We start from the raw sequence: 15,335 nt of genomic DNA, 5'->3' as shown, positions 1-15,335 counted from the left end.
TCCAATCACTGTATTTTACATCTTCTGCATAATGAAAACACCTGCAACTGCAGAGGCTCTGATTTAACTTGCAAACAGAGCACTTCTTTGTCATGATTGGAATTTTATTTCCTATAATAGGTCATCTCCCTCACTGCTACCGATTTCATAATAGTCACCTCCTAGATCCATTACAAGAATAACTGTCGAAAACATTACCCTTCTTTCACGAAAACATTAATCAAAATTCGAATATATTTTAACCTCTAAAATTTTGTCTTTATTCTGTTACGGGTCAACAAATAGTTACTGAGTGGCTACCATCTGCCAGGCACTAGGGTTTCAGTATCCCTGAAAGAGCTCAAGGCCTGGTAGGCAAGATATATATGCTAGTAAATACTACAATACAGCATTACATTGAGGCACTCACACAAGAGTTCTATGCAAACATTGACGAGGGCTCATGCGAAAGGAAATACTTTAAACGTAAGTGACTATGTGGTCAAGGGGGAAGGGCATTGTAGAAAGAGGGCATTTTCATGAGAATGGCAAATGGTCTGTGTGATTTAGGGGCTGAGCAAGATATGGAAAATAGCAGGAGTTAGAGCAGTCCAGTAAGTGTATCTCAGCCTTGGTACTACTGACTTTTTAGACCTGATAATTTTGTTTTTGAGACTGACCTGTGTATTTTTAGTGGAGTTTAGCAGACATTCTTGGGTCTACCCACTAACTGCTGGTTGAACATCTTCCCTCCCACCCCCATCACCACCATAGTTAAGAAAATAAAATGTCTCCAGACCTTTCCATAGGTCCCCTGGTGGACAGAAACGTCCTTAGCTGAAACCATTAGACAACTGGTAGAAGCTAGGTCACCAAAGGTCGTACACGCCATGAAAAGGAGTCTAGGTGTCATCCCATACATAGTAAATGAGGCAACGAGATGTCACAGAGACCCCACTGCCTTTCCAGTCCAATTTCACACAGCACTTGACATTTTATGAAATTTTACAAAACATGTATATTTTGAATATACACAGTTTTGGAGAGGGAGGCTTGAGCTTTGCCCTTGTCAAAGGGGATCTAAATTTCTCAATTATCATGAACCACTAGAAATGTTGGTAATTACCGAATACTCCCCACAAATGCAACCTTCTTATGGAAGCAAATGTTAAGCAACAAAATAACAACTTTCAAGACAATGGGAATAAAATAATAAGCAAGATGTGAGTCCTGCCGCTTCTCAGTAAGCAGCCCTCCAGATAGAGCAAGACACCCCAAAAGACCAAAGCTGTGCAGTTATTTCACATTAAAATAAGCAGTTTATTGTACAAAGATTCTTGCCCCACCTTATTCTGAATGCATATAAAATTAAATGAAAATGACACTTCTTTGTTTTGATATTGATGAATTCTTACAAAGCAAAAAATGTTCTAATATGAACAGCAAGAATTAGCCAAATGAGTGGCCCACTGGCAATCTTTTATATATATATATATATATATATATATATATATATATATACACACACAATATATGTATATATATTTTATTTTGTAAAGACAGCAAGGAGGCCACATAGCACCCTTTGATGGAATGCCAAACATGGGTAGTAGCTCCTGGTTTTTTGTTTCTGGTTTTGTTTTTCTTTTTAATGTCCCATCACTTGGCAATAATCCTTCGTTTTCAGTCAATGCTTCCTTTGGCATTTATTATGTCATTGTTGCTATGGGAAAAAATTAGAGGTGTTAAACACAAACAAAATGTTGTTGCATGAGATTCTGAAACCTGACCCAACAGCGGTATGAGAATTGAGGAAAATTTTGGTTGTATGTATAACACTGAAACAATGGTAGAGTCTTATTAATTCTTTTAGAAAGTTGCTCTTTCAGAGAAAATCAAATATTGAATGATCTGATAAATAAAATATAAAGTATTTTTAGATAACACTTTAGGACTTCATTCCTTAACACAAATTGGAATCTTTGTTAATTTTTTTGTTTTCTGAGGTAATGAAAAGATAAAGTGTTTAAACATTAAAGTAATTTTTACAGTAAAGGTAGTATATGTACAACATAAAAGCTCAAACAGTAAAGAGAGGCAAAAATATTCTTAAAAAGTGAATGGTATCCTCCCTTCTCCAACTCCAAATCTTTTCCCCAGGAAGTATTAGCAAATTTTATATACCTTTCCAGAAAATTTTGTTCTCACAGGAAGGACAAATCTACATAGTGTTGCTCTGCACCTTGCTTTTTCACTTAAAAAAATATGTTGCAGAATTTTCATATTGTAACTCATTTATCTACCCTACTCTTTATAATGACCTCATCATCTGCAAAATATAAAATGTGGTATATACTCTATTGCATGTGTGTAGTATTTGTTTTTAACAATTCCTTTTACAGAAAGTTACAGATTTCAGTTTCTTTATGTATGTATAATTTTTGCTATAAATTTTGTACATACATCCTTAAGCTGTTCTCTAAAAATATTTATAGAATTTATTCCAAATATGAAATTTATTCAATTTCTTCAATATCCAAAAAGCTCTTTGAATTAGACACTTCTTATGATGAGAAATTATTCCTTTTTGTCTAATTTGGGTTTGGAATTTCACTGGGATGCAAAAATCTTAGGAGCTAGAAATTCATGTTCTTACATTTAATATGTCCTAGAATGTTATATAATATACCACATATAGAATGAAGACCTAATTCAATAATATAATGTTTAATATAAGAAATTCAATGATATAATGTTTAATATAAGAAAGTTTTATAGTTTAGATTAGAATAGTTATTATTGAACATAAGTGAATACACTGACCAAATAAACGATTTAAAACACATAGGACATGCTTGCTCTGATTTCCTTCAAATAATCTTATATGTGTGTCCTATGGTTAAAGACAGTTTGAAAGCATCAGCCATTACAGCACAATCATCCAGTTAAGCATTTAAAGTGACTTTGAGCTATTCAAGCTAGTTAAACATGAGTTTAGCAAAAATATGTGGAATATTTCAAATCTGGACACCATTCATTGTCAAAAATATTTGTGCAATCGATACTATGTACCAGGCACTAATTAATTTCTTTTTTCATTTTGAGGTCTTATAAATCAATTTTTGTGAGACAGAATTTGAAGTTTCTAATCAAAATTCTAGTGCACCTCCTGATACATTAATATTTTCATGTTTTTCTTTTATATAAACTATATAAATGCTGACATTAAGTACCGATTGCATGCCAGGTACTACAGTAGATGCTGTAAATACAAACATTCTCCCTGCGTTTCAGTGAAATTACAATTTAGTCAGCAAAATAAATATTACTCAAATAATTATGTGAATAATGATAAAATCAAAACTCTGCTATATACTGAAAAGGAGAGTTACAGGCCATATAAGAGAACATGATGTGAGAATTTGCCTATTCAGGAAGATTTCTCTCACCTGAGGTTTAAAGTATAAATAAGAATTAAAGAAGCAAAAAGGGCAATGGACAGCATCCCTAGAGAACAAACAGCATCTGCAAAGACCTTGTGAGGGTCGTTTACCCGGTCCCTGAATGTACAGCTGGGATGGACAGTCTTCATCGTTGGGAAATTCCAACGATGTGGGGCGAGAACTACTGTAGTGAGGAAGTCCAAGTGGACACCTCTATCAGAGCATAAATGAAAAACAGTAGCACCTCCTGTAGGAAATAGCAAAGATTAGAGCCACCCTTCTGATGGCTGTATCACACCTCCATATGATTCATGAGTTTGGATTCTAGGAAAGCCATATGGGCCAAGTGGTAGCCCCAGTTGCAGCCACCATCTCAAACATGGTATCTTTGCTAGAGCAGTTAACACTGCCTCTGGAAGGTCATATATATTCTTCTCTACCCCAGTCAGAAATGAGAATCAGAAACAGCATATTATATATCTATTCTCTTGCTCCAGAGCTATGTGAATTCTTCCTCCTTTTGTCAAAATATAGTCTGAAGGGAACTGGTTTGTTGGAGATTCCAAAAGAATATCACATTGATCCACTACATTGATGGAACCATATCAATAATATCATGCTAACCAAAACAGATGAGGAAAAATAGCAAATACAATGGATGCTTGGGAAGTTACATGTGGTATGATAAGAAATAAGCCCTAGAAAGATTGAGCGGCCCAACACATAAATGAAGTTTTAGAACTCCAATGGTCTATGGCTAAATGGGACATTCCCTGAAAGTAAGGAGCAAATTATTACATCTTGCAACTATCACTACCAAGAATAGAGAAAGACACCCTGTGGCCCTTATCATCCTCTAAACGTCACATATCTCACACTTGGAAATACAACTCAAACCCACTTACCATATGACATAAAAGTCTTCCAGCTTTGAGTGGGACCTAAAGCAGATCCAGGCAGTAATATAGATGGTCTTGTCCCTAGGACCATAGGATCCAGAAGACTTTATAATATCAGAGATATCTGGCAAACTCAAAAAAAAAAAAGAATCATAACATACATCTATAGGGTCCTGGAGCAAAACTATACCATTTACAAGACCATGCCAAAAATATAAGACTATGCCTCTGAGATGCTCCTGGGACCTGGTAGAGATGAAGTGCCTAAACAGGGAACATAAAGTGACTATGCTGTCATAAGTACCTATCATGATCCGGGTTCCATCAGAACTGCTAAGTCACAAATTAGGTAGGGGCCCAGTGACAATCCACTGTAAGGTGAAAGCAGTACTTCAGGGGCATGAATAAGACTAGAGGTTACCAGATGCATGAGCAGGCATCCCACACCCCATTGCCATCCACAGGTTTTGCACCAGTACCTCTCAGTTGATATGGCTAAATGGGATGGATTGGCTCATTCATTTGTGAGTACAAAATAAAAACAAGCACTAACTACACTGAGCCTGTGCCTGGAAAACACAGCAGTAAGAGGAAATTCTCCAGTCATTAACACGTTTGCAGTACGTGGTTGTTCGCTCTGGAAATGAAAGTGGCTCGAGGTGAGAGCACATACTGATTCATGCGCAGTGGCAAATGGTTTGCCTGGTTCATTAGGGGTCTGGAAGAGAAAAGTTGGACGGTGAGGGATAAGGAGGTCAAGGACAGAGGGATGTGGATGGGTGAACGAGAATAGGCACAATGTATAAAGATCGTTGTGCTAATATTAATATCACCTGAAAGCATCTGCCAAGCAGACAGAACGTCTCAGTACAAACACCCCAAGTGCCAGCTTTATGCGCTAAGACTCGGAGCAGGGTCTTGACGGCCGAGGCAGAAGCTACTTGTGGGTCCAGGAGCACAGGCTTTTATTCACAAAGACTTATTTAGCTACTGCCACTGTCAAATATTCAATCTACTAGAAATAGAAAATACTCAGCCCCTAATATAGCACCATCCCTTGAAAAGACATCCTGTGAATATGGTAGAAGGGTGGCGACATTGGACCCTTTCCACCTAGAATGGGCAGTAATTCAATATTTTGGTTATCCACTGTCTCACAGAAAATCATCCCAAAACTAGTAGCTTAAACAATAACAACATTGATTTTTCTCATATATCAGCAGCTATTCTCTGTTCCACTGCACATCAGCTAGGGCAACTCAGAGGCTGGGGGATGCAGTCACCTGAAAGCTCACTCACTCACTCGTGGTGGTTGATGTTGACTGTTAGTTGAAGCTTCAGCTAACGCTGTAGCTGAAACTTCTTCATGGGATCTTTCCATGAAGCTGCTTGGCCTCCTCAGAGCATAGTGATGGGTTCCAAAGACAAATGTCCCAAAAGCAAAAAAAATCATCTTTTCTAACCTAGCTCTGGAAGTCACTCAACCTCACTTTGCCACATTCTATTCATTAGGAGCAGGTGACTAAAGCCATATCATATTCAAGAGAAGGTATATTAGATTCTACTTTTAGATGGAGGAATATCAAAGAATTTGTGGACATGTTTTAAATTCTCACATTCACCTTGATTGGAATTAAGGCATATTCTGAAAATAGATTATTCTTTCCCATCTGCAGGAACTTAGCACCACTATCTGAATATTTCTAGGGTTTGATTCTTGACACAGGGTCCTGCATAAAATCACACTGGATGAACTGATCCACTGTATAAGAAAGGAGTGACAGTAGTAGGTATAAACCATAAGATACACTGGCTGTATCCTATACTAGCCATTCAGAAGCTGCCAGGTTTACAGAGGGAAGCAATGACTTGTTAAACATGATCTTGGAGATGACATCCTGAAAGAATGACAATGTATACCCTGGATCAATTTATGGTATATGTATAAGTATATGGTACTGTGTGTCCCCTTTAACTGGAATTCATGTGTCTGGAAACTAGAGAGCTGAAGCAGGAATGGACCCACGTACCATCATTCCCAGTGAACAACTGGGGGGTGGGGATTTGTGTTTCTCACCCTCACAACTCTAGACTGCATGGATTTCCAGGTCTCGATTCTCAGAGAGGGTACACTTACACCACAGGACACAATAAAATTCCCATTAGGTCTCAAGCTTTAGGTTTTGCCCAGTTACTTAGGACTCCTTGTTCTAAAAAACAAACAAACAAACAAACAAAACAAAAAACTAGCAAGCAAAGAGAGAAATCCACGTCCTAGAAAGGCTAAATGACACTGATCATCAGGAAAAGGTCAACTGATGATACACAATGGATCTAGGACAATATACTGGGAAGTCAAGTGATCCAGATGAGCATTTCATGGTATTCAACTGCCCAGTTTTGATAGCAAACTGAAATGTGCAGCAGGTATGGCTTGAGAATAATATGGTAGTCACGAGTTCAGACATCTCATCGGGCAAGCTGAGGATGAGAACATATCACCTAAAATATGCTGCTTTGGCATACTGATTGTTTTCAGCCGAAGGCACTTGAGAACAAGCATACGCATGAAGGACTTTCTGACCTCCCCACTTCTACCTAAAAGCAGGTCGTAAAATTTCCTGTGAGAAAAGTGCCCTTCTTGTACCAGGAAGAGAAGAACATTCTTATCACAGAGACTGATAGTCCATGCCAAAATGGATCTGCACAAACAAACCCTTTAAAATAATCCTTATCTTCCATTAGTTCTCCTCGTGTATTTTCCACTGTCCCACAATTTATTGCCCCTAGCCCAAACCACTTTGGTTATTTCTCTACAAATTTATCACTTCTTTGTCTAAAGGTATAAAACCTCTTGGTCTTAACTGCTTCTTTAGTCTTCATTGTCCTTATGAAGAATCTCATAAGCATGTAAAAATATTTAATACAATCTGTATGTGTCTCTCCTGTTAATCTGCGTTATGTCAGTTTAATTCTCAGGCCAGGCCAAAGAATTTAAGAGAGTAAAAGAAAGTTTTTCCTTCCCTCCACAACCCATTAATTAACAATGTGTCTTATATCCAAAACATAGTAGATTTGACTAAAGAAAAAATAAAGCAAGGGAAGAAGAGTTTAGAATCCAGACTTGCTGGAGTTTGGAGAATTTTTAAAGGGCTTCATACTGATTCTAATAATAAGATAATAAGATAAGGCAAAAACATTTCAACTATCATAGGACGAAGTAAGGACTGATAAACTCATGCGCAGGCCTTATGCAGTCCATGCCAAAAAAAGAGAGAGAAGGTAGTGATTAAAGACAAGCAGACAGATAAAACTGAGAGATACTTAGCAAGTGAAAACTGTAGCAAGATTTAGAATAAACATGAGGAGTAGGCAGTGAATCCTGTTCTTAGATTAGCAACCAGGTGACTGGTGGCTCCATTCACAAGATAAGGAACATTGGATGCAAACCACGTCAGGTTTCTTCAGAGGGGAAGCATATATTTGAAAATCGGGAGCTGTTTAACACTGTAACTTTGGAGATGTCATTAGCTATTTGAGAAGAAATGGCAAGTAAAATGTTTTATATGTCACTCTAAGGTTCAGCAAAGAAGTACGTGCTAGAGATACAGTTTTGGAAATCATCTGAGCAGATCAGTAAGAGGCAGCTGAAGCTCCAGATGTGGATGAGATCACACAGGATAGCATGAAGGAAAACAAAAAACAGAGAAAAAAAGGAGGCAGCCTAGGACCAAGCCTCTCCTAACCCCAGGATTTAGCATCTATTTGATTTAGAGAGTCAGTCAGGCTTATTTCCTAGAGGAAAGACATCCCCAAGATGAGGGAACAGTAAGTGGAAAAGTCCTTAGTCTGTGAGTCCAGGGTGTGCTTGGAGGGCTGGAGACCAGGTGATAAAGTGGAGTGAGAAGGGGAGAAAGTAAGGTGCTACATGGGATGGGGAGATGCAGCAGATCAAGGAAGGACTGCAGACTTTTCCTTGAGCCAGTTTGGAGCCATTTGAGGGTGTTCAGCAGAGGAGTGGCATGATCTGGTCTAGACTTAACGTAACAGCTCTGGCTGTTGCATTGTGAGTAGAAGCAAGGGACCAGTAAGAGGACAGGAAAGAGATAACAGTAGCCGGGACCAGGGTGGCAGCAGCAGGGGTGGGGGGAGTGGTGGGGATTCTGGACACACCTTGAGGGCAGAGTGGAGTCAGCTGTAGGGAAGAGGCACCAGAAGAAATCTCATTCTATCTGAATTCCAATACTGGGAATGGAAGTTTTATTCAACTGTTTCCGTTTCTGAAAAGCAGTTATCTGTTTGTATGAATGGACACAAACTTGAAATTCTTTTTATTGCCACCTATTACTGATTATTATGAATTAGATCAGTACTGAATTTGATAAGTAAAAAACCATACTGTGTTTTAAGATATTTTAATGGTAGAAAAACGAACATTTATGAATTTGGAAGACTGACTCTAATTGGAAAATCCTCATTTCTGACTTAAACTTCTTCTAAGAAGGGGCTAAGAGGAGCATCTAAAATGATCTTATGCAAAGGAACATTTGAGGATCTTTTTTTGGGAATAGTTTTAACAAACGAAACTTTGTCATCAAATAAAAGTATGTAGACTATAAATCTAACAACACTCAGAACATCATTTACATCAATGTACCAAACGGAAGCACTTAAGGCATAAAATATTTTAATTGTTGATAAAGCAGAAAGATAAAATTTCGTGGATTAAAAACAAAAATAAAAATTTGCCAGTTTAATGCCTATCATTTGAATCAGTATTGTGGTTGGCTTAAGTTTAAATAAGTGATAAAATCCAGTAATTCTTCCACTGAGAACTTTACACTGGGAATTTTGAATTAAAGAACTATAAAGAAATTACTCAGATACAACCCAGTGTTTTCATTTTATAATTTGTATTTCTGAAGACCAGACTTCCCACTGGATCTCTCTGGTCGTCTCTTAAAAAGGTTAGGTTTTGAAATTGTTTAATACAAAGGATTCATTAAGCCTATGAAAGATGCATTTGAGAAAAACATAACACTTTATTACTGTTTGATCTCAGTGGCAAAGTTGTACAGTCACATGCATTTCAGAAAAAAAAAAAAAATCCAGGAAAAACTTCCTCTCAGTCTGTGACAAATCTTCCAGTAAGGACACGGGCTTTGGAGTCAAAACACGGGGGTTCAAATTCCAGCTCAGCCATTTCCTGACTGTGAGGCTGGAAAGTCCATTTAAACTGATTCTCTTTCCTCCTGTATCGTAAGACGGTTAATAAAAATACTGACATCATAGGGCTGTTGTGAGGATGTAAAGATTTACTGTATAAATAAAGCACTTAGAACCATATTTGACACGTCATAAACACTCATCTCACATTAGCTATAATGGTTGTTCAGAGTACTCATCAACAAAACATTCCTTTTCCTTTTTAAAAGAAGCTTATTAAACATATCTGACTCCCAGGGGTCAGAAAGGGAACTTGAGGGCTTCGGCTCTAGACCAACTTAATGGCTTACTGAGACCTCCACGGTCTGACCTCAAGCTTGCTTTTGATTTCTCAAACATGCTAATCAGTTCCTACCCTAGGGCACTGTGCTAGTGATCCCTCCCCTGGGAATGCCTTTCCTGGAGAGCTGGGAATGCCATATTCCTTCTAGTCATTCAGATTTCACAGCCTCAGGGAAACGTCCTTGACTCCCAGATGGAAGTCAACAGCCAGTCACTCCTTCACCTCGCTCTCATTCGTTCTGGCCCAGTGTCTGTGACTTTCTGAAACGTTTCTTGATAATTTGTTTTTATTTCTGTCCCTCCTGATTAACTTATAAGCTACGAAACTGAAAACTCTATTCAGATGAGTGAGAACAGTGCTGTATACAATATTTCTTGAATAACTGTTTGTTGGACAAATAAACAAACGAGTTAAAACTCAAAACTTTTATTTCCTTAGCTTCGACTTTTCGGTCCGCGCTTTGCCTCCTTGACTCTGCGTGTCTCGCAACATCGCCCCATGTGAGCACCCGGCTCTGGCAGGCTTAAACGTGTACTGCTCGTAGATGAAAGAAGTCACAGTGCAGAAACAATGGGTGGTCAGCGGCCAGCAGCGTACTCACATAGGGGAACATGTTTTTGTTCAATATTTCACTAGACTGAATGTTTAATTTCTCAAGAGAAGTTAAAAGTTTATGATTCAATGATGCACTCTGCTTATGTAGTGCCAGTAGAAAGGCAAACAAAATACCCAGTAGCTCAAAAATTTCCCCCTTATTGTATGCCTTAAATTTCCCATATGTTCCCAAAGCACCTCTCATTATATTTCTGAACTAGTACACCAAAGATTACAAATGGGGAAAGAACGAAATAGATAAGGCTTATTTGAAGTCAACTAGAGATGATTTTGAAAGCAAAAGAAACACTAAACTTCCCCCTAGAGACTTTAGAAATACATTTTCCTAGCTCCAGAGAGCAAAGTTTAACGTGCTTTCTTTTAAAAATAACCCAACCCATACGAAATGCCAAGGTAAGCTCTTCTCCCACTGAAAACAAATGTCTCAGGCAAGAGGCCTATAACAGTTTAGAATTTACAAAATTATATATTTTGACTTCAAAGAAAATCAACAGGAACTATTTTTAGGCCTGATCTAAATCTATCTTCACCTCTCCACCTTTTGTTTTCCTTGGGAACACAGCAAATGCCATAGCTCAAAGTCTGTTTTCTCTGAGCACACAGGGGCTTGAAGGCTGTCCCCTCACTGCCACCGTATCAGATGGATAATGACAGATGTGATGTAGATAGCATCTCGGTAGATGAGGGAGTTTTCACTTCATCCAATAAGGATGGCGGACAATGAATTAGAGTACCGCCTGCACAGGCTGCCAAGAGGAACACGCCACCAGCTGGAGCAGCAAAAACAAACAATCCCAAATGCCTTTGTGGTTTACAAGTGGTCACTTTTCAAAAAAAAGCACGTGGATAGAGTGGAGAGGCTCCTGGCAAATGGAAGAAAAGTAATGCTGTGTTTCACAAGCATTTCTGGGAAGACACTACCATCAAATATTCATGGTAGCGTCATGTCTCTATGAGCCTGGCTGATAGAATAATAGTGCCGATTCACCTGGCACCAAATCTCAGCCCCCTTCCCATTCTCCAGCTAGTAAATCTTGGCTGTCAGTGATGGGAGCTGATGGGAAATGATAGCCTTATTGAGCTGCCTCATGAACTGTAACTCATTTGTTCTCAAGACCCAGACTGACAGCTCTTGCATTTTTTCCTTCCAGCAAAATTGAGCATAAATCACTTTATCGTTTTTCCACATGACAGTTTATCAGAATTCTGGAATTCTATATGAAGTCATAGAGGCTGGCGATAGAAAATGAGACAAGTTCTATCCTGTAGCTGAAGAGGACTGTCCCTCCAAAGTCGTTAATGCCACCATAAAAATACAATCGCGACTCAACTAAAAACAAATTCTCTCCCCTTTGACAGACCCCCCATCAGCTTTATTTTTTTTTCCTCCAGAGTTTTCTGCAAGACAAAGATGAGGAGAATGGAGTTATGGAATATAATTATGCCTTTGTTCTAACATACCCCATCCAGTTTAATGCTGCTTCTACCTGCTTCCAGCCCTGTTGTCTTCAGAGTGAGAAGGGTCAGAGCGCCGGGAGCTGATACTGAGGCCTCACCAGGTTTACTGTGAAGAAAATCTGTTAAACTTATTTAGAACAACCAACCAGTGTGCCTTCCTTACTTCAAAACTATTTTACAAGTGCGTCACTCTGCTGCCAAATAGGGATAGCAAAACAACGGAGATGTCAGACTATGTAGGGGCTCCCAGGTTCATTGGTCTGGAGTGGGGAGTTGGGAAGGTAAATCTACGGAGGATGCACGCAAAGGGTATCTGGTACATTTGAGACACAGGAGGGGTGGTCAGTTGTTGGGGTGAGGGAAGAAGGGGTCAGGAGACTCCTCGAAGTGGAGTGAGTTTAAGTCCAATCTGGGACGATAATTCAGTCTTTCCACCAGGCAGACCAGTGACTCTCCTAGTGGTGGCCACAGGAACTGGAAGTCTAGTGAGTTTATTTTACCTTCATTTTAATCTAAACTTAAACCTTTCTCTAGTCAATGGTTCATTCAAACTGCATAATTTTGAAGAGAGTCCTCTAAAAATGCTCAACACAATTGTTACACAAACTTGTATTTAAGATATACACTGAAAATCTGTAATATCACACAACTGAACACCCTAGTAATGAGACAGAAAACACTGCACGTGTGGTGTGACAATCACATTCCAGGACTCACGATTCTAGCATTAAACTCTCCTTTATTGCTAATGGTATGTCATGAACATTCTGACCTGAATGTTCTACTTGATCATCTAACCTGGAACTTGACTCCATATGACTGCACCATTAGATTAAAGATATACCTATAGGGCATGCATTTCACCAGAGGTGACCTCACCCCTAAAGAGGAAAAGTCAGTTCTTGGGGAGGGGATATTATTACCTTTACATATGAAGCACAAATATGCATATAACACAAAGAGACGTAAGGACACCTGCAGTATTAAACTTCATAGAAGAGGGAATCCTCAGGGGACAAAAATGGGGAAAATAAGATTGACAACACTGCCATGGGTCATTTGCAGTGGTCTCAGTGAATAGTGAGTAATTATTTTTTTTTAATAAAATAATCCTGGTGACTGTTCTGGCTTTCATGGTTTTATTTTGATTTGCAGTGGAGTGATAGCAACTCTAGTCATTTTTCTGAAGAGAGCCAAAAATAAGGCAGAAATATAAAATCTACATGTGGAAATCTGGCCAGAGATATTGCAGTGAATAAATAGAGAACAGGGACCGGGAAGAATCAGTCATCCCGTCAAACCAGCCCCTGGATGCAAAACAGTTGGCAGCTTCTGTTTCCCAAGGAACCTTTGCCTGTGATAAAGTGTCAGAGTGAGTCTCAATCCCATTGCAATCGTATGCACTTTATAAAATCTCTCTAGGAATTAGTCTCTCTAAAAATAGGCAATAAAGAAGTTATTATCTCATTCTAATTTATTGTCATTTTCTCTTGATAAAGTTCCATTTAAATGCCTAAGGAGGTTATGCACATAAGCAAGACATGAGCAGTTCTGAAAGTATGTCTGAATCATATTGAAAATCCATGATACCCAAGTAATTGAAGGTTTGGAATGAACTGTGTGGGTGTGTGCACATGTTTTGATTTGTACTTAAAACCAGCATATGATGGTTTTAAATGTCTGCCCATCAAGAGAAGGATTCTGTCACTTCCCCTTGAACTTGAGACGGTTTTTGTGAAGGTTGATAAACAGATGTGGTGGAAGTGACACTGCATGACTTCTGAAGCCATAAGGGAAATGCACCTCCACTTTTTGGGGGATACACAACTTTGGAGCTCCGAGCCACTATGTAAGAATTACTCCTGGAGCTGCCATGCGGGAGACACCACACAGAGATACTCCAAGGAGAGAGCAAGAGATGCCCAGGTGGTCCCCGCCCTCAGCTGAAGTGCCAGATGGGAATGCGCCTTAGGCGACTGCCACCTGACTCACCCTCCGACTGCAGTCACGTGAAGGACCCAAGTGAGAAGAGCCAACCTGAGTCCGGTCGATCTCCATAAGAGGTAATGATAAAACAACTGCTGTTGTAAATCAACAAACTATAGAATTCAGGGATAGTCTGCTATACAGTGGTAGATACTGAGAACAGGTGATCTCACCTACCAAGTGAGAGTGATTCTATGATGCTCATACATTTCCAGAGAAACTTTGTTAAAAAAAATAACTTGAGCCATTTTCTGGAATATTATAGCATAAATGAAGATTTTTTTTTTAACCTGAGAGGATCAATCCTCTATATTGTAAATTGCATCAAAGAATTATTCCAAAAGTTTATTTACCTTAAAAAAAACTGAACTTGGTAACTTACATTATATATTTTATCTAAAGTATTTCAAAACTTTAAAATATTTGTCTTCATTTCATAGTCTTTTCTTTTCTGTTTACATTTTCCCCCTTGGACTTTTTCATTTCCTGATTTTATCTACCTGATTTCAATGTCTCTTCAACCATGTAGATCACCTTATTTTAGCTCAGTTCCTGCTGCTGATTCTTTCCAACATCAAGCACTTTTTGGAAAAAAAACATATTCACATGATGGCAAAGCCAGACTCTGCAATAATTCAGGACTGGCTGAGGGACACAAGGAGCCCTGGCAGCAAGGACAGGAGTAGCTGCCAGAGACCAGCACGGTAAACTGATGTCTGTGTCACCAGTGCCAGCATCAGCTCATTAAAGTCCCCCAGAGTACTGCACTTGTTTTCTGCCCCTTGAGGTCCCATGTTCCAGGGCTGTTCATCTATTTACTTAGTCATTCATTCATTCATTCCACAAGCCGATAAAGAACACTAACCACAATGCCAAATCCTGGCTTAGCACCAACAGTAAAAAGAAAGATAAAATGTTACTCCTGTCTTTGAAAGCTTCCTGCTGAAAGAGCCAACTCCAGTGATTCTGGTGAATGGCTGGGCGCAACAGAAGAGTACGCATGAAATGCTGTGGGAACACAGAGGAGGGAGTTCCCATGTCAGCCTAGAGAGACTGGAGAAGATATTGCAGATGAAGCAGCACTGGAACTGATAATTAAAGAATGGAAATGGAAATTCAAAAAAAAAGAACATGAGTTCACATGCATGAGAACAAGACGGATACCAAAAGTTCACGTTTAGGGAATAAACAAGTAACTGGGTCTGATGAAACCGGAGGGCTTCTGAGGGGTACAGGTGAGAGTAAGTTTGAGCCATGCTCTGGGAGAACAAGTGAGTAAGGGCTGGATGGTAAAAGCCTTGCACGCTCCGCAAATTCTCTGTTCTTTGTATATAATACACCATCCCACATAGGCACACGGGCACATGCATGCGCACTCACAGATGCACATATGGGTAGGGCTGAGGTGTCATTCAGTGTTAAAACTGATGTAGTAATGCCAGAGAC

At 39.1% G+C, this 15,335-nt stretch overlaps 1 protein-coding gene and 1 long non-coding RNA gene across 3 annotated transcripts in view; one reads left to right on the top strand and one right to left on the bottom strand.

The window, feature by feature from the left end:
* Positions 1-15,335, bottom strand: part of NKAIN2 (sodium/potassium transporting ATPase interacting 2) — an 865,819-nt gene that overhangs the window by 311,523 nt on the left and 538,961 nt on the right. The gene's annotated exons all lie outside the window — the stretch shown is intronic.
* On the top strand, positions 4,832-12,046 carry LOC140697873 (uncharacterized). Of its 2 annotated transcripts, XR_012075252.1 has the most exons (3): positions 4,832-4,980; positions 10,269-10,330; positions 11,838-12,046. It is a non-coding gene; the product is annotated as an uncharacterized lncRNA (long non-coding RNA). The 2 variants fall into 2 exon arrangements; XR_012075251.1 differs by lacking the exon at positions 10,269-10,330.

Source organism: Vicugna pacos, chromosome 8, assembly GCF_048564905.1.
Source record: "Vicugna pacos chromosome 8, VicPac4, whole genome shotgun sequence".
Lineage (NCBI taxonomy): Eukaryota > Metazoa > Chordata > Mammalia > Artiodactyla > Camelidae > Vicugna > Vicugna pacos.
The sequence above is the reverse complement of the archived record's forward strand: the minus strand, read 5'-3'. Positions and strand labels throughout refer to the sequence as shown.